Consider the following 20,489-nt stretch of genomic DNA (forward strand, 5'->3'; position numbering starts at 1 on the left):
TAGAATCTGTTCTTGTCTGCTTTTCCATTTTGGGCAACTTGCATCGTAAACTCACTTGGTGTCCCATGATTAGGCAATTGGGGTTTATTTACCAAAACCCAGGTGTACACCAGGAACTACTTTTCAAATGGAGAATAATCACTGGCAGAATAGGGCATGGATCTAATGTAAAACCCAAGTGGTCTCCATTGTTATTCTCATGTTCAGATGTGGCAGAGATCTCATAAAATATCTCTGTATACCACAGTCCCCTTCATCATTGTGCCTGCTGGGTTATAAGGTCCATATGTCAGGATGATTGCACTATAGCCTAGGCCTGCTGTGTAGCCTTCTCTTGCTTTGGGCCTTATTCAAAACTGCAGCCTTATATGCTACCTGGTAACTATATTAAAATAACATGCCTGGGACGCCTGGGTGGCTCAGTCAGTTAAGTGTTCGAATTCAGTGCAGGTCATGTTCTCACTGTCCGTAAGTTCCAGCCCCACGTCGGGCTCTGTGCTGACAGCTCAAAGCCTGGAGCCTGCTTTGAATTCTGTGTCTCCCTCTATCTCTACCCCTTCCCCGCTCATGTTCTGTCTCTCTCTCACTTTCAAAAATAAAAAAACATTAAAAAATAACATGCCCAGATATTTTATATATTTGCACCAAATTTTACAGAAGTAAATTAAGCATTTCTGCCTTTTTTCTCTTTGGAGGGTAGTTACAAGTGCAGCACCTTGTCTTTTACTTTAGGAAAGTATCCCCAGACATGCCTTCCTGACATGGACTTGGCAGGCCTTCATGTATCTCACTAAAGCAACTATGGTGCTTGTAACTTCCTTCTGACCAGCTTCAGTTAGCATAAGGCAATGAATCAGTGTGTAGGCTATGGAATGCCACAAGTAAACAACAAAGTTTCCTCCATGTGAGATTAAGACAGAAAGCAAAAGATTTGATATAGAATAAAAACAAAAAAAGGTAAATAGTGCTGCTGTCCCCGATACAGGAATGCACACTGTCTCTGATCATGTTAAGTAGCTGGCAGATAAGACAATGTTTTTAGGGTAATAACATAGCATACCACGGTCAACGTTACTTTTCATTTGCTCCAGTGAACATATATCCAGAACATCTGATTAAGGTTGTTATAATCAATAGTCATTCTCCATGATACTTCTAATTTTTGCAGTAGTCAAGCAGGAAAGTCAAATGGGTATAAAATAGAAACATTTACTCTGTTATCTCTTAAGTTCTTAATGGTGTCGGCACTATCCACCAAGAATGTGGTATCGCTTTTGATTGAGTATCGCATCTCCGGGGGGAGGATCCCATAAGAGGAAGTTGTATAGAACATTTCTATAATAATTAGCCACTGCTATAGAATTCCTTGGCTAATTAGAGTAATTGTGCCCACTATATCTCTGAAGGTTACCTGCCAACACTTGACCTCTGCCACTCTGGGATCCCTAATTCCACTGCAGCAGACCTCACTGTCTGCTCTAGCCTCATTCCATCGTATAGAGAACCAGTTAGTGTATGTTTGCTTCAAATAGTTCAGGACTAGGGAGTTAACAGGAGAAACAATCCCAGAGAATTTGGGGTAACATTGACTTTGCCAAGACTTTGTCTTTCACCTAATCTCCACTAGTCCCTGTTCCATTCAGAGCCAGTATCTAATCACCTATGGTCTGGTTATTTGCTTTTTTTCAATCACATTATTAAGGGATTAAGCCTCCAGAGAGGACTTGGAGGGAGACTCACAGTAAAGAGTTGAGGCCCTTTCCAAGAGTCTTTCCTCAAAAAGGGCTGGCCTTCCTGCCAATTAAGTCATTCTGGTCCATGAGATCATTTAGGTTTAGGATTGAGTAAGAGGCCATGAACCCCACTACACTACTTCAAGTCTTGTTTTTGCTCAGCAGACCTGGAATTTTTCCGCTTACCTAAGTCAAACAGCAATTAGGAGGCCGCTCAGCTACTTCATTCCCAGAGCCCTGGGAATAATTAGCCACTGCTCTAGACCTCTGTGGCTAATTATGGTAATTGTGCCCACTCTATCTCTAAAGGTTACGTGCGAACACCTGACCTCTACCACTCTGGGGTCCCATCTTTTCCACCAGGGAGCCTAATTCCCTTGCAGCAGAGCTCACTGTCTTCTCTAGCCTACAGAGTACAACCCCGTTTCATGAATTCCAGTGATCCCCTCAGCGACGTATTCCTTAATGCCTTAGTGAAGAGAATTTCCTGCCAGATGACAACTGTCTGTGTATAATAGCGGTCTTCTCCTGGAGGAGGCCCCAATTTATCTCCCTGTGCTATGCTTGGACTTAATTCTCATTTGGGACATGGAGACAATGAGGGACATTGGGAGTGCATACCAAAGAGAATCAATGCCTCCTTATGAAGTATCTGCCCCAGGTAACATCATTTGAAGTTTTGTTTAGTTTGGTTTTGTTTTGTTTGTTGTGGCTTTAATTCTTAATGTGGGAGAAGACTGGTTCTCTTAGACAGGAATAAGTAGCTGGGAGAGGCAGAATGGTAGGAGGGGTTACTCCGTTAGAAAGGTATGTTCAGACAGGGGTACATCAGTGGCTCAGTTGATTAAGCATCCAACTCTTGATGTCACCTCAGGTCTTGGTCTCAGGGTTGTGAGTTCAAGCCCTGCACTGGCTGGGAAGCCTACTTTTAAAAAAAGGAAGAATATTTGGACAGATTCGAGGATTCAAATTCTCAGCCTTATCTGTGTCTGTTTGACCCGAAGGCATATCTCTGGGACCTGTTTTTTTCTAACCACCCCTCTTGACTTACCATAAGAGACCTGGTGGGAATGTGCACTGGAGTTTTGCAAGTCTGCAACTTTCACCATCAGGCTTTATCCCTGTTCACATAATGTCTAAATACTGATTAGAGTTTTGAAACATACTGGCCCTCCAGGATGTTAGTGAAAATGAATGTGCTACGGTTTAAGATAGACTTGAGTTCAAATCCTTCTTCTTTTAGAACGGCTAGCTGTCTAACTAGTTACTTAACTATCTGGGCCTCGTTGGTTTTAATGTTAAAATTAGAGCACTGTTTTTTATCCATGGTAAGTGTAAGGAGTAAATGAGAGGACCCATGTAATGTTTCTCGTGAAAGTAGTGCCCTATGAATTCCTGAACTCTCCCCCATTCCATCCTTCCCTTTATTTTCCTTTTTCTCCTTTCTTTTACTTCCTTCAGTGTGACTTCACAGACTGCTACTGCTGCAGTCCCCGACCTACCTCAAGAATTCACAACTTTCTAAATTCCCTGCCTTATAAAAAAAATATAAAAATGTTGGAGACACCATTGTATGTCCTTGTGGTATCACCAAACAGGGAAAACATTATTAGAGAAAGTATTAAGAAAGCATTGTGAACATCTTGGGAAAACAATAAAACTCAAATATTTATGCAAAAATTTGTTACATTAGCTAAGTAAACAAAGTGAAAACAAGTTTTATTTGAGACCATAAATATTGCAGATTTTAATTCTGTTAATTTTAAGGACACTATTTCCAAAATATAAATAGGAGTTGGAAATCTCTAAGAATTTCAATAATTGACTTTATGGTCCGTGACCTTTGGCTAATGCTAAATCTGATAGGTGGGTTATTTTTTTAACTTTCTGTTCATACTTCCTCATTAATCATTTGAAAAGAATTAACATTGCAACAGGGGAAAGATCTTTTCTTTTTTCTTATTCTTATTTACTATACTAACAGCCATTTGTTTGATTTCAGTTTTATTCAGTGATTCCAAATTGGTCAATAAAATGCTAATGATTACCAACATACTATATTTCTCACTTGGAGATCATCATTTAATTCTAACGAATGCCAGTTGGATACTTGTTAAAACAGCAGGAACTAATTCATATATTCAAGTGAAATAAATAAAGTTTGATTGCATATTTGTTCCACTCAGCTTTGATAACTGGCACTGTTAGAGGTTCTTCATATAAATTACCTTGAAAATGCCTGATAACCAGGTCTCACTGACAGAAACTGACATGTCAAAAGTGTTCTGTGCCTAAATATCATTGGTTTGTGTCTACTGTAGATGGACTCTAGACCTTGGAACTCACAATCTGAAATTCTAGGGAAGCTCTGTGAGACCTGACAAGGCCCCATAACAGAGACCTCCAAGAGATTATGCATAACTCAGTCTTTTCCAAAGGGTCTCTCTGTGTATAAGCCTACCCACTCCCAATTCAGAAATTCTCCTAAGATAAAGGATAATCCTAGAATTTCCCAAGGTGATTTGAGGGAAATGTTTAATGTTCACTTTCAAATAGACTCCCATAGGGCCTCTACTTTCAAGATTCTTTCGATTTCTTGGAGAAATCTACACTTCCAGAAGTTCATCCTTAAATCTATTTCTAGTCAATCATTTCTCAAGGTTTGCTTTCAGAAAATACGACCACTCTCATTTGCGATTAATTCATGTCGCTAACATCCCAATGTAATTTCCTGTCTGCTCTTTGCATAAGATCAGTCTATGTATTTACCCTACAGGATCTTATTTTTGTAGCTCCATTTTACAATAGCCAAGGAAGTATAGAAAATGGAGTTTACTTGCTTATCTTGATGTTTTGCCAACTATGACATAAGAAACACACGTGAAGGTAATTTTTTTTAATTTACTTTTTAAAATTTTGTGTGATTTCATTACCAGTAATCAGGATCACAGTAGAGTTGAAAATTTAAGTAAATGTAAATGTAAAATGTCAAGAATCTATTGTTCATAATTGAAGAGAACAGTAAAGAAAGTAAGGATGTCCTATAAATAATTTTAATAAGTTGAATAAGGACATCTAGTGATTCTCTGGCTACTGATTACTTGCTGGCTACACTTGCCAAATACCTCTCTTCATGTGTCCTCCTTCAATATCTCTCATATTCAGAGAGAGCACATTTTTGAAGCAGGTCCTTTAATACAGATTTCACATTTAGCAATCCTTCTTCTTAGAGACTTTGTGTGTTTGTTAGAGATCCAATAGTCTCTAATGTCTGGATGAAAACAAAACAAAAAAAAAATAGAGTAAGTGTACAGAACTTTACACAGGGCTCTTCTTGACAAAATAGAAAGAGGACATGAAGATTTCAATGTTGCCTGAAAAAACAGACTTTAATACTTCTTTATTGTACATATAAATTTTCCATTACTATTAATAGTTTCTGATTAAAATCTTGACTCTATTTTTAAATTCCAAAGTGCCAGTGTCAACAATATTATTACATTCATATTCTTAACGTGCACAATACTGTATCTCAACTGACGTGACTGACCAGATCATACCGATGAGTCTATGCAAATTCCCAGTTGGTGGATGGTTTATATCAGTTGCTAACTAATTAACCATGTCTTTAGTTATTCAGTTATAAAATGGTTGTTCAATATGTATTTGTGTACAGAGTCATTATGACTTGTATTGTTGGCATATTTGAATGTGAGAGCAGTGAACTATCATTAATACAGAATTTTTTTGAATTTAATTTTTTTATTTTAGGGAGAGTGAGAGCACGAGCAGGACAGAAGGGAAGAGGGAGAGAGAGTGAGTCTCGCACTCAGTGTGGAGCCTGATGCAGGGCTTGATCTCACGACCCTGAGATCATGACCTGAGCCGAAATCAAGAGTTGGATGCTCAACCCACTGAGCCACCCAGCTGCTCCAATACAAGTCTTAACAACAGGGATGATTCTGAAATAGCATTGAATCAGAAACAATCAAAGTTTTTAAATGAGAAAAAAAGTGAGCACAAGCACGATTAAGGTGTATATGAAAAAGAACCCCAAGAGAAAAGTTAAAAGGCTAAAATCTGAAAAGCAAATGTTTAAAAAAAAAGGCAACAGCTAACTAACAGATATATATTGAGTACCTGGTGTGTGCAGAACACCATGCTTGACCTCAGTTCAGTAATAAGTTCTTTACCATTTTGTGTAGACATGCCCCAAAGACAGTCATTTATAAATGCATAAGCAATTTCATTGTTATTCTGTGTAATGGAGAAGAGAGAAAAATAAAATCACTTTTCACGTGATGCTCCCGATAATGAAAAGTTAAAAGTAAGTGATCTTTTAATGCTTCTTACTTGTACAACCCACAGAAGTTCTTGGAGGCTGAACTGTGTATCACACAGTATTTATGCACCCACTATATGCTGAAAGCAGCTCTATGGTGTAAAATATCTGCTATTGGGACTCCTGGGTGGCTCAGTCGGTTAAGCGTCCGACTTCAGCTCAGGTCATGACCTCACAGTTCGTGGGTTCGAGCCCTGCACCAGGCTCTGTGCTGACAGCTCAGAGCCTGGAGCCTGCTTCAGATTCTGTGTCTCCCTCTCTCTCTGCCCCTCCCCTGCTCATGCTCTGTCTCTGTCTCTCTCAAAAATAAATAAAAAACATTTAAAAAAATTTTTTAAATATCTGCCATTATTTGAGTACCTACTATGTGAAGTGGCAGTGTTTAGTGCTTCATGTTTATTAGCAATGATAGAGACCATTTATATGTGCCCCTATTTTGCAGCAAATGACTCCAAAGTTCAGAGAATTAACCAAGTTACCTGAGCTCACACAGCTGATGAGGGAGCGGGGCAAACAGGGAAACTCTGTAACCCTTCACTTGATGTTATTTCTGCTAAATTCTAGAGCCATCCTCAGAGGCATTGTGACATTAAGAATAAAAAGACACCTTCAGAGTCTCGTGTGAATGCTTAAATTGTAATCTCACCACACATGCAAAAAACGTATCCACGCTTGGAGTTGTTCAAGTACGTCCCAACACATGGAAATATACTCTTTTTCATTTCTTCAAACACAAATCATCATGTTAATGTAACAGGAAAATTGCTAACTGTACTCCATTTTCTCTATATACATCTTTTTTTTCTCCCCTAAGATCTAAGAGCACCTCTGAAACAGTAGTTTATTGGTGTTTAAAATCTTAATGATGAGAGTGAGTCACTGATGAGTAGGAATGACTCCCAGTTAGTTGCAGTTCATAATTTCTTTTCTGTCTTTTACTCCCATTCCAAAGACTTTCTACACATTTAAAAACCCAGTTCACTTAAGACAATTTATTAGACGTTAAAATCACTTGGGCTAAAACTAGACCAGACAATATTAAAGGTGCTAAAGAGTATAAATAACCACAAAATGTTGATGTTGTAATTACAGAAACTTCATATATAATTCATATAATTATAGGAATTTCAAAGTGGCCTTGAAAATAACATATGGCCAGTTTTCATGGGAAAAATTTAGTTTTAATTCTCTAAATCTATGGAATGTCTATTATGTTCCAGGCCATGAATAGGTAGAGGTGAATAAATAAAATATGTACAGTCCCCAAACACAGAGCTTGCAGGCATGAAACAGACATCCACAAGTAAGTATATAATTACAGAATATTATAGTGCAAGGAAGAAAAGGAGAGAATGCTAATAATAATAATGATTATTATAATAATGTGAGAGCCATTATAGGTTGAGAAATCATAGAAAAATTAATACAAAATAGCATTTCAGGTAAGCACTGGAGAAAAAGTTAGAATACACAGGTGAAAAATGGTGAGTGGAGTGGCCTAGGCAGATCCTATGTGGCAGTGTGTTTGGCACATTTAAGGAATTGAAATTATCTGCTGGAGCCTGTGACCCAGGCAGATGCTGGAGCAAGGTGATATTATTTCAATAAGCAAAGGTCAGATTCCATAGACCTTAGGCCTAGCATATTAAGGATTTGTATATTGTACTAAGGGAAAGATATTAAGGTTTTTAAACATGGGATTGAGATAATTTGATTTAGATCACAGAATCTAATTACCCACAGGATTTAATTAAAACAACATTACAAGTGTGCATAACAATATATGGATTGTGTTGTTTGTCTATAAGTTTTCATATTTGTCTTTAACTTCCTCCTATCTCTTACCCATTGGTCAGCACAGAGGGGTGTAATAAAGGTTTGATTCTGCATAACGATTAATCAGACCTGATACTTACAGTTCCTTTGATGTTTAATCTCTCTGATGAAAACACTGTCATCAAGCTTCCCTCTCTACTCCCTGATTCTCCCCCTAAAGGTGTCATTTGGATATTTCCAAGGTACTGGCCAGCTGGGTGATTTCATGGGAGTAGGAAATGGAGAAGGAAGTGTGGTGACTTTCAGATTCTCCTCCTTCTCCAGCCTTCTCCTTCCCTCCCTCTCTTCTACACTATATTCTCCACTCCCCAAATCATCAGAAAAAGCCAGGTTTTCATGTTACTTCAGTTCTGTCAAATCTTCTTAACACCAGGAAGAGGCACTCAGTGCCATTACATGGAAAAACTTTTCCTCAATAATAGGAACACTAGGGGCGCCTGGGTAGCTCGGTTGGTTAAGCGACTGACTTTGGTTCAGGTCATGATCTCACAGTTCCTGAGTTTGAGCTTAGGGCTCTGTACTGACAGCTCAGAACCTGGAGCCTGCTTCCGATTCTATGTCTTCCTCTCTCTCTGCCTCTCCCCCTGCTTGCAGATTGTCTCTCTCTCTCAAAAATAAATAAACATTAAAAAAATTCTTTTTAAGTAATAGGAAACACTGAGTTCTAATCTCTCGCCTCTTGTAAAAATAAAGTGGAGGTGGAAGAATTCACATTATTCTCTCTCAAGAAAATTCACTACCAAGAGATAGTCTCCCTGCAAAATACCCTCATGGAAGAAGGGTATGTACACCATATTTCTCAGTCTTCATTCTGCAACAAATTCCATTTACACAGCCCCCTCCCTAGATCTTGAGGCAGACCGGTGTTTCCAGAACACTAAGACAAAAAATCATATAATCAGAAAGGCAAAAGAGAAAAGCTCTTTAACAATTTTTAAAATACTACATGCAGTTGAATAACCTGTAGAGGTTGTTTAGAACAGAGATGAAGGTGGTTTGCCCTAAAATGGAGGCAGAGGATTAGTGAGATATGAAGAGAAGGAACAGTGAGACACAGTGATAGATAAGGGGAGAAAGTATCTAAAAATTAAACTAAAAACTGTAATGCACTCCCCAATTCTTCAAAATTTATATATATTTTGAGTGGTTGACAAATATTTGAATTATAATCCACCATATCAGAAAGAACAAGCATCTTCTTATCATTCAAACATATAAGGAAATTTTCTTATATTTCTTAAGAACTTTGAAAGGACTCCTTCTGCTATTCCTCTGATTTAATTTTTTTAAACCTAAAATCTGTAGATAATACACTCTTCCATGGCTGATAATAATAAAAGAAGCTGTCAACTTTCATGGCTGAATTACTATTAAGTCCCAGTGGTTTTATGTTTATACTATTTTGTTTGTAATCATGTTTCCCCATTGCTATTTATGTAAATAATGGTATCAAAAATATACTTTCTGACTTACACGTAAACTTTATTTGAATTTGAATAAGTAAATATGTTACCTGTCATCTAATAATTCAAATTCTAAGAGGAAGAAATTACATGTTATGTATACATTTAGGTGGATTCTATTGACTAATGGAAGGTTGAAAACTTACATATCAGGTTAGTCAAAAAGTGTTTATTGAACACTCATGTGTCAGGTACTTTTCTAGACACTCCAGTTATAGTAATGAAAAAAAAAATAACCAAAGCCTTGCCACCATGGAGTTTATAATCCAGTTTGGGGAGACGTGTAATAAAATAAATCATTTTTCATATTCAAAACTATTAAGTGCTTTGGAAAGCAACAAACCAGGGAAGGTGGGTTGAGAACCCTGGACAAGGATGTACCTGCAATGTTTTTAAGTTTATTTATTTTTAAGACAGAGAACAAGTGGGGGACAGGAAGGGAGAGATGGAGAAAGAGGGAGAATCCAAAGCAAGCTCCAGGCTGGGAGCTGTCAGGGCAGAGCCCAATGTGCAGGGCTACACCCATGAGCCATGCTATTATGATGTGAGCCAAAGTCAGACGCTTAACTAACTAAGCCGCCCAGGCGCCCCTTTCGTTGCAATTTTAGATGGGCAAGCTCAAGGAAGCCTCATTAGGAAGGGCCACTTGGCAAAGATTGAAGGAAGTCAGAGAGCAAACCTGTGAGCATCTAAAAGAAGAGACTTCCGGGAAGACATAGCAAGTGTAAAAGCCCTGAGGGGAATGTGTCTTGTGTATGAGGCAGTGAGGCCCGTGGAGCTGGGGCAGAGCAGAAAGAAGAGGTGAGCATAGTAAAGGGAAGCTGGATCACGTAGAGTCATGTGTACCAGACAGGGAGCCTCAGTGCGAAGGTCGTCTGCTCTGCCACTGTATGAATCACACAGATATGTTAAGAAAGTAAATACCAAAAGCTATCCATGCAATGTCTGGTGAGTTGAACAAAAATGGCTTTCTTCTAGAATTAACAGAGATTTCTATTTGTCTCACCTAGTTTTTCTTTCAAATATTTTTCTATTATCTGTGCAGGAGGCATTAGTCTCCCGGTGAGTGAAAATTATGTAATCCTGACTCATTGACTCAGTTACATTCAAATGTCAGGTCATTAAAAGCACCTGGGAAACTTACTAAGAATACGTATTACAGGGTCCCATCCCCACAGACACTGCTTCAGAAGTTCCGGAGTGGGAGTGACAGCAACAACAGTCTCCATATTAATAGACACTCTAGTCCACTTTGATGTCTAGAGTCTAGAGGTCACAAATGAAGACTCACTTATCCCAGTGGTGTGTTGTACCTTCAAAACAGCAACAGATTACACGTCCTCAGAACTGTGCTTCCTCTGGAGAATACGTGATTATAATTGCAGAACGTTGGAGTCTTTACTAGTTTAGTGTCTGTCCTCCCAACTAGAGGAAGTTAAACTGATAAAGTTTACTTTATACTTGATATACCTGATGTACTTCTCCGTGATGTAGAAGGCAAGATGCTTTGCTGAGAGCAAGAAGGAAGGGAGTAAAGGGCTGGGAGAATAAACTTAGGAAATGTATACGACATAGGAGAAGTCAACGGTGCAAGAAGGAAAACTGCAGTAAAATAACCTTGTTGAACCAACCATCTGTGCTAGGTTCTGTTGCACAGGATGCTCATAAAATCCTTTCACATTCTGCAAAGAAATGTGTCCAGCCCATTAATGAGTAACCAGAATTGTAGACGAGATAGTAACTTGTCCTTGCTCATTCAGGCAGAAAAAGGTATTGTAAAGCTGAGCTTCAAATCCACGTCCATCTACTTCTAAAGGTATGTCCTATCAATCGTCCTTTCTGCCTGCCTTGGGAACAATAGAACAATTTTCAAACAGAAGAGTGCCCCCAGCTATGTAAGGAAGTTTTTACATTGAGTTTTTAAATTGCATTCTCCATATATTGACTTTTGTCCCACTCTTGTAATTGAAATATGGTTGACATGTGATATTATGTCCTACTCTTTTCTAATCTCATTTTCATATCAGTGCTTTAAAGATAAGCTCCATGGTCCTCGTATCTACTCTATCCAAGACCAGTTCTGAAGTAATGTGGGTTCTTCCAGCTGTCATTAAATCCTCATAGAAACACCTAGATCTTTAACATAGTTGGTACTCACTAATGGTGATCTTGGGCATATTACTAAACCTCTGTACCTCATTTTCCCCCATCTGTAAAAGGAAGATAAGCATGGTACTAATTCATAAAGTAGTTATATAAAATGTATGTATGTACACATACACAGAGAGTGTGTACATCTATGTTTGTGTGTGTGTGTGTGTGTGTGTGTGTATGTAAATGCTTCAAAATGTGCATGGTAAATGGTAAGTGCTATATAATGTATGCATCATCATTATCCTCACCATCATCATCTGTGGTTTATAATTATATTGAATTGACTCCACAGCATTTGTGTTCCTTATTTTCTAAATTATATTGCTTTAAGTAAGAATTTACCTCTTCTCTAATTTAAAAAAAATATAAAAATAAAGCTTATTTATACCACAATTATACTCTTACAGAAAAGAGCCAGTTCTCAATATTTTTTCACTAAAAGAAAGGAAATGTTTCTACATATAAATTAAATGTATAAAAGTATTATCACATTTGTAATAATTTCTTTATAGAATGGAAAGCATAAACCCAAAGAACTGATCCTGACTCATTTTCTTTTTTGAGAATTTACAGTGAAATGTTTTAATTTGTCTTGGAAAGTTTTCTATAGGTGATGTTTTACATTTAAACTAGAATGCAGCATAAGGACTTTTTTTCTCAGGAAGTACAGAGGAAAAGACTTCCCAGACCTGAGGAGTATTGCAAAGTATTAGTTTATCACCCATCCAAACAGTTTTTTTTTTATTTTTTTTAATGTTTACTTATTTTTGAGAGAGAGAGAGAGAGAGAGAGAGAGAGAGAGAGAGAGAGCGCATGAGCAGGGGAGAGGCAGAGAGAGAGGGAGACACAGAATCAGAAGCAGGCTCCAGGCTCTGAGCTATCAGCACAGAGCCTGATGCAGGGCTTGAATTCATGAACCTTGAGATCATGACCTGAACTGAAGCCCAAAGCTTAACCGACTTAACCACCCAGGCATCCCACCCATCCAAATAGTTCTAAGGTTGTTTCCCAGGCCAGACTGATACACAAGGACTGCTTTTCTCTTAGTCAGGTGACTAATCAAGTGACCTATAGGACCAAGAAGAGCTAGAGTTTCCTCCAGTTAGAATAGGCAGGCTCTTAAAATGGCAATTATTCAGGGCTCCTGTGTGGCTCAGTGGGTTAAACATCAGACTCTTGATTTTGGTTCAGGTCATGATCTCACGGTCATGAGATAGAGCCCCATGTTTGGCTCAGTGCTGAGTGTGAAACCTGCTTAAGATTCTCTCTCCCTCTGCCTCTGTCTCTACCCCCCAAGCCCACCCCCTGTCTCTCTGTCTGTCTCTCTCTCTCAAAAAAAAAAAGGCAATTATTCAAGAATATAAAGGATTTGTGAGGCACCTGGGTGGCTCAGTCAGTTGAGTCTCTGACTCTTGTTTTCGGCTCAGGCCATGATCCCAGGGTCATGGGATTCAGGCCCTGCCTGGGGCCCCAGGTGCAGCATTCAGTCTGCTTGAGAGTCCTTCTCTCCCTGCGCCCTTCTCTCATGTTTGTTCTCTCTCACTCTAACATAAATTAAAAAAGAGAGAGAGAGAGAGAGAGAGAATGATGGATTTATATAAGAACTAAGCTCTAAAGCACAGGCACAAGAAATATTTTAATAATAATTCAATAAAGGGGAAAATTGTATCTTAATTTAATCTAAGTAATAACTATTTTTAGCTTGACACTGATGCTGAACTTCCAGAATACACACTATACATTCAAATAATTTTTGAATCTTGTTAAATGCTTTCTAATGACGATGAGTACTTTGAATCCAGTGCAGTATAATGTTTCTATGTTTAGATGGTGATGATATGACAATGAAAGATAGGAAATCATACTTTACTCTTTTTAGCTATTGAATTAAAAGAATTAAGTTGTCTGAAAGTAATGAATTAAAATGAACTCTTCCTAAGTTATAAGGAGCAAAAATAAACTACATGAAAGACTCTCTTTATTTCTTAAAATTTAAAATTGTTGACTTTCACATTTTGGTTAATGTGTTATATCAGTGCATATATTGGCTTCAACTGGACAGAACTTTTGTTCAGTAACCAGTTTTGTGGATATGCACAAATCATTCAACTTCTCCAAACTCCAAATTCTGTATCTGTAAACTAGGACAGCAATTTCTTCCATCCATAACTGTTTCAAGACATAAATACAATGCATGTGGTATGCTTATCATCCCACTCAGTATATAAATATTAGTAATTATTATTGTGTTAAAAGAGAAACAGAAAAGTAAAAGCTGTAAATGAAATTATTTTTGCTGATATGCAACTAAAATAGGGAAATATTTTTTTAATTTTGTTAATGTTTATTTATTTTTGAGAGAGAGAGAGAGAGAGAGAGAGACAGACAGAGCACAAGCAGTGGAGGGGCAGAGAGAGACGGAGACACAGAATCTGAAGCAGGCTCCAGGCTCTGAGCTCTCAGCATGGAGCTGGAAAAGAGGGTCGAACCCACAAAGTGTGAGATCATGACCTGAGCCGAAGTCAGATGCTTAATCCACTGAGCCACCCAGGCGCTCCAGGAAATATTTTTTGAAGAAATTAATGCCTTCTCCCTTTTACTGTTAGTTTTGCCTTTATTCAATTACATATGGAGATTTCCAAGAAGGGAATAAAATTTATTTTCACTTCTACTCTGTTTTCTGATTTGTATTAAAATCTTACTGGACAGGGGCGCCTGGGCAACTCAGTCGGTTGAGCGTCCGACTTCAGCTCAGGTCATGATCTCACCACTTGTGTGTTCGAGCCCCGCATCAGGCTCTGTGCTGTCAGCTCAGAGCCTGGAGCCTGCTTCAGATTCTGTGCCTCCCTCTTTCTCTGTCCCTCCCCTGCTCATGCTTTGTCTCTCTCTGTCTCAAAAATAAATTGATAAAAACATTAAAAAATTTAAAAAAGAAATCTTACTGGACAGTGGATGAAAATATTTAGCTTACTCTCATATAGTGTGGTTTAAGAGTCCAAATATAAATCTACAAAGTTCTAATCAAGTATAGAATACAGTATACCTATCAACCTCCTTCTTTATTCCATCTGACTGTAGTCCCTGAGTTAAAAAAGAAAAGAAAAAAGAAGCCTAAGGTAAATCAGCTTGATTGTTCAGAATACTTCATTCACAGGGCAGCGGCGCCCTATTTTCCTTTCCAGTATAGATGAAAAATGTCTTAGTAATATTCTCTAGTCATTGGATAGCATTGTCCCGTGTGACTGAGTACAGAACCAAGGGGAAACCACATACTCCCATTAGCTTCCCAAGGTTCATGTATTTGGTTGTGTTTGGCTTCAGGCATTCACCCACAGTGCCTTCAGAGCCACTGTTGCATTGGTTCTCAAAATCACCTATACATTTTGGATCCAGGAATCTCACCATGAAATAAGAAAGACAAAATGTGGAATGGGAAAAGAAATGGAAAATCCTGAAGGACCAAATGAAAGGTATGAGTACTGCTGGCTGAAAAGCTGAGAAGTGCCTTTACTTCACATAGCTGTGAACAAATTGAGCACATTTTCACTTCTAACATACCATTTCGTTCTAAGGAGAATCAAGGTACTAAGGAGAAACGGTTAATTGAAGGGTTATCGAGGAAAAGTGCAAACTAGTCTGGAATATTTTATGGTGCCACAAAGTTTTAAAGTGCTCAAAAGATGACAGAACCATGTCAAACACACAAAGGGCTTTCAATACCTAAATCTCCAGCAATTTGAGCATCAAAATAAATAGTGATGGTAATCCATTTTATATTTAAAAAGCCAATAAGTCTTCGCTAATCCTAAAAAAATAAATGAGAAAAGAGAAAGATATTCCTTACAATAAAATGGAAAAATTAGACTCATAAAATCCTTTTAATAATCATAGAAATAATCAATTCAGGAAAATGAATCATTATCAGCGTATGCTAAAACCAAAAAAAGCTTGGTGGGGGATAAAATATTTATAGTTTCAGTGTGTGTCATAACTGATTATTATCAATTATAAGGAAGATGGTAACTTTTCAGTGAAGCCTGGCAAACAACACATTATCAAAAGTCACCAAAGTTAACATTACCAAATAATTGCAAACTGGCATCATGTGTCTTCTGTTGTGATGCACTGAGATGGACAAGAAATCATTTGTATTTCTGACGAAAACACAGAACTTGCATCTATCCATGAGGCAACAACAACAGCAACAATGAAACAAATTAAGGAACATTCGATAAAACCATTGGTTAGTGCCATTTAAGAAATGCCAATGTCATAAGTGGCAAAAGGTGATGAACAATTCCAGAATAAAGGAGTGCTCAGAGACATGAAGCCTCCGTTGGAAGAAAAATTCTATATGGGATTTTATTGGGACAATTGGCAATATTTTTATATGAATAGTAAATTAAATAATAGTATTTAACAATATCAAATATTTTATAACAGCACTGTGTATAAACGAATGCCCTTTTTTATTTTAATATTTATTTATTTTTGAGAGAGAGAGAGGGAGAGACAGAGCATTCGCAGAGAGAGAGAGAGAGAGGGACAGAATCTGAAACAGGTTCCAGAGAGAGAGGGAGACACAGAATCTGAAACAGGTTCCAGGTTCTGAGCTGTCAGCACAGAGCCCAATGCAGGGTTCAAACTCAGGAACTCATGACCTGAGCCAAAGTCAGACACTTAGCCGACTGAGCCACCCAGGTGCCCCTAAAAGAATGTCCTTCTTATTTTTTTATTTTATTTTTTTAATGTTTATTTATTTTTGAGGCAGAGAGAGACACAGCATGAGCAGGGAAGGGGCAGAGAGAGAGGCAGACACAGAATATGCACCAGGCTCCAGGCTCTGAGCTGTCAGCACGGAGCCCGACGCGGGGCTCGAACTCACAAACTGTGAGATCGTGACCTGAGCCAAAGTCAGACGCTTAACCGACTGAGCCACCCAGGCGCCCCAAGAATTTCCTTTTTAAAGAACACATGCAAACTGAAATATCTAGAGATAAGCATGTATGATATCTTTAATTTACTCTAAAATTGAACAGAAATATGTACACACACACACACAGAGTAAATGTGACAAAAGCTAACAATTGGTGAATGTGGGTAAAGAAAATAAGAAAGTTCATTAAAGTGTTCTTGAAACTTTTTAATTCATTTGTAATTCTTTAAAATTAAGTTGAAAGAAAAATAGAAAGAACAAAGGAGTGAGGTCCTTTTCATTCATCCTGAATTTACTTTGGTACCTTACCCAAGACTGGGAGTGGAGTCTGTCAAAGGGAAAACTATACATTTTTAATCATGGCACCACAAATACTTCCTGTCCATGTCCTTAAAAGAGGGGTTTCTAGTAAAATGTTCCTCGTGTATATAGCTGTTAAATTTTTCAACATTTTGTCTTTTTCATGACCCATATTACTATTAAAATAGTAATAATTACTCTAAAAATGAGAGTGCCTAAGAATTTCCTAGCAAGTTTGTAAAAATGAACATTCCTAGCCGTATTCCCCAGAAATGTTAGCTCCATAAATGTGCTGTGGGCACAAGCATCTGTGTCATTAATAAGCACTCACTCTGGGCGATTCTGAAAGAAATCATCACAAACTACCTGGAGAGAGATGCTGAAGTGCTTTTGAGCTTCCTCCCAGTGGAAGCCAGCTGAGTCTCGCTTTTGCACAGGAATAAGGGCAAGTGGTTAGCAGGAGACTGAAGAAAGGTTTTTCCTGAAACCCAGAGAGCGACCATTCTGGAGCAGAAAGGAAGAATCTCCCCAGTTTTGATTTTATTCTCCAGGACCCAACAATTAATTACTTCTACCGTCAACAAAACATTTTGAACATTTTCCATACTAATTCCTCATCATCTTCTTTCCACAGCTAGATATAAATTAAGGTTTAAATGTGTGTTAGAGATTAGAATTTATAGTCATCCGCTTTATAGCAAATCAAAATATTGGATAATTACAAATAATAAATACTTGTGAACCTGCCATTTAACTTCAAGTTATCGACATTTTTGTGATTGTTTTCTTTTTTATCAAAAAAAAATTGTTTCTGTTACAGTTAAAATTCTCACTGTTTGACCCTCCAGGTCTCATTCCGATACCTCATTCCCATCCCCAAGAGACAACCATCATTTGCGATGCAGTGTAAACACGTCTAGCTCATTTTCTTTACTATATATATATGTATTCTCAGCGACAATATATAGCATTTTGAGTGTTTTTTTATTTACATAAATGACATAATATTATGTGTTACATTTTATTTTAAATTTTTTTTTAAGTTTATTTATTTTGAGAGACAGAGAGAGCAGAGGAGGGGCAGAGAGAGAGAGGGAGAGAGAGAGAGAGAGAGAGAGAGAGAGAGAGAATCCCATGCAGGCTCCATGCTGTCAGAGTGGAGCCTGATGTGGGGCTTGAACCTGCAAACCACGAGATCATGACCTGAGCCAAAACCAAGAGTCAGATGCTTAACCGACTGAGCCACCCAGGCGCCCCTTATGTGTTACATTTTGATATTTGATTTTGTCAGTCAAAATAGTTTTAAACTATACATGTTGATAAAAATAACGCTAGTTCAATCAACGTGGATTTAAAATAAATGTAGCTTAAAACAATGTATATTTATTATTTCATGATTTCCATGAGTCACGAGTCCAGCCATGGTTTACCTCGTGCTCTGCACAGAGTCTACCGGCCATAATCAAGGTAACAGTGAGAGGTATAGTCTCATCTACAGATTGAGGGGCTCTTCTATGCTGATAAAGCTGTTGGCAGAATTCAGATCCTTCAGTTGTAGCGTTGAGGACAGCAGTTCCCTTCCACATGACCCTCTCTACTGGCAGTTCACAACAGGACAACTTAATTCTTCAAGGTCAGCATATCTGTCTTCCGGTGTGTGACAGGGAAGACTGAATACCAGATACATAAGCAGTCCTCTCTTCTATATTTTGGCAATAGAAAATATTATATATATACAATATAAAAATGGTAGTATAAGCTGAAACCATGCAGAGTGATCTTAACTAGCAGCAATAAATTATAATTCTCATTATTATTTTCCTGTCCCTCATAAAAAAATTTTGTCAAACTTTTGTCAAAACATTGACAACTCTCTTACTGTATGTTAAAAATATATAAAAAATATTTTAAAATAGTAAAACGAAAATATATTTAGAACCGTAATTTCACAGTAGAAATGTGCAGAATTCATGTTTGATTTCTTTGTAAAAAAATAAGTAACAAGTCGTTTGAACAGTGCTTGCCTTCTTTTCATCATATAGTTATTATATGTAACAAACATCTTTTCCATGCCTTGGTGAAATGTCATCGTCCTTTCTAAGTTTGAGTCAGCTTCCAAAATGTTAACCTTTTTACCTTCAATATCATGAGTGGTCTCTCAGAGTTCCTTGAATGCAAGGTGTTCTGTCTGTCTCTTCTTCTGGACATCTTCGTGCCTTCCAGCATGGCCACTTCCATCATCTGTGTCAATCAGTTCACATTTACTAGGTTCTCCATTGTCCATAACAATAGCCTCTCCTTTATGGTCATTTTGCAATTCTGTATCTTCCCTCCAAAAGTTCTTAATAGGGTTGTGTTCTATATAGTGGACTATTTAGAATAAATAAGTCAGGAGGTGGGAGAGGAAGATGGTGGTGTAGGAGGATGCTGGGCTCACCGCGTCCTGCTGATCGCTTAGATCCCACCCACACCTGCCTAAATAACCCAGAAAACCACCAAAAGACTAGCAGAATGGATTCTCTGGAGCCAAGCGCAGACGAGAGGCCCACGGAAAAGGGTAGGAAGGGCGGAGAGGTGGTGCGCTCTCCACAGACTGGCGGGAGGGAACCGGGGAGGAGGGACAGCCCGCCGGCAGAGCAGAGCCCCCGAGTCTGGCTTGCAAAAGCAGAGGGGCCGGAGGGAGTGTGTTCAGACAGCAAGCGGGACTTAACATCTGGAAGGTTATAAGTTAACAGCTCTGCTCGGAGAGCGGGAGGGCTGGAGGACAACCGGAGGGAGAATTGTTGAGCCCCGGATGACAGAGCTCAGCTTGGCAGGGAACAAAGGCGCTGGCCAGCGCCATCTCCCTCGCCCATCCCCCAGCCAAAATCCCAAAGGGAACCGGTTCCTGCCAGGGAATTTGCTTGCACCTCGCAAACACCCAACGCTGTACTTCTGCGGATCCATCCCTCCGGCGGGTCTGACTCCCTCCAGCTGCCTCAGGGCCCCTCCCGAAGCGGATCTCCCAAGGAAAAGCCAGCTGAGCCTGCCCCTCCCGCCCCAGTGCACCTTGCCGATCCACCCCAGCTAATACGCCAGATCCCCAGCACCACAAGCCTGTCAGAGTGCAAGTAGCCCAGACGGGCCACCCCACCCCACAGTGAATCCCGCCCCTAGGAGAGGGGAAGAGAAGGCACACACCAGTCTGACTGCAGCCCCACCCACCAACTCAAGTTATTCAAGACAGCACAGGGGAAGTGCCCCACAGTTCCGCACCACTCCAGGGACTATCCAAAATGGTGAAACGGAAGAATTCCCCTCAAAAGAATCTCCAGGAAATAACAACAGCTAACGAACTGATCAAAAAGGATTTAAACAATAGAACAGAAAGTGAATTTAGAATAATAGTCATAAAATTAATCACTGGGCTTGAAAACAGTATAGAGGACAGCAGAGAATCTCTTGCTACAGAGATCAAGGGACTAAGGAACAGCCAGGAGGAGCTAAAAAATGCTATTAATGAGCTGCAAAATAAAATGGAGACGACCACGGCTCGGATTGAAGAGGCAGAGGAGAGAATAGGTGAACTAGAAGATAAAATTATGGAAAAAGAGGAAGCTGAGAAAAAAGAGATAAAAAAATCCAGGAGTATGAGGGGAAAATTAGAGAACTAAGTGATGCACTAAAGAGAAATAATCTACGCATAATTGGTATTCCAGAGGAGGAAGAGAGAGGGAAAGGTGCTG

At 38.8% G+C, this 20,489-nt stretch overlaps 1 long non-coding RNA gene across 2 annotated transcripts in view; it reads right to left on the reverse strand.

The window, feature by feature from the left end:
* LOC128315580 (uncharacterized) overlaps nt 1-20,489 on the reverse strand; it is a 48,389-nt gene that overhangs the window by 9,156 nt on the left and 18,744 nt on the right. Inside the window, exons 4-5 of one of the 2 annotated variants that reach the window (XR_008298468.1) lie at nt 18,901-19,005; nt 18,161-18,290 (exon numbers count right to left, since the gene is read on the reverse strand). This is a non-coding gene — a long non-coding RNA (uncharacterized LOC128315580). Of the gene's footprint in view, nt 1-18,160; nt 18,291-18,900; nt 19,006-20,489 lie in introns of those variants that run through there. The other variant, XR_008298469.1, reaches the window with a different exon arrangement.

The sequence above is a fragment of the Acinonyx jubatus genome, chromosome B2, assembly GCF_027475565.1.
Source record: "Acinonyx jubatus isolate Ajub_Pintada_27869175 chromosome B2, VMU_Ajub_asm_v1.0, whole genome shotgun sequence".
NCBI classification, from domain to species: domain Eukaryota; kingdom Metazoa; phylum Chordata; class Mammalia; order Carnivora; family Felidae; genus Acinonyx; species Acinonyx jubatus.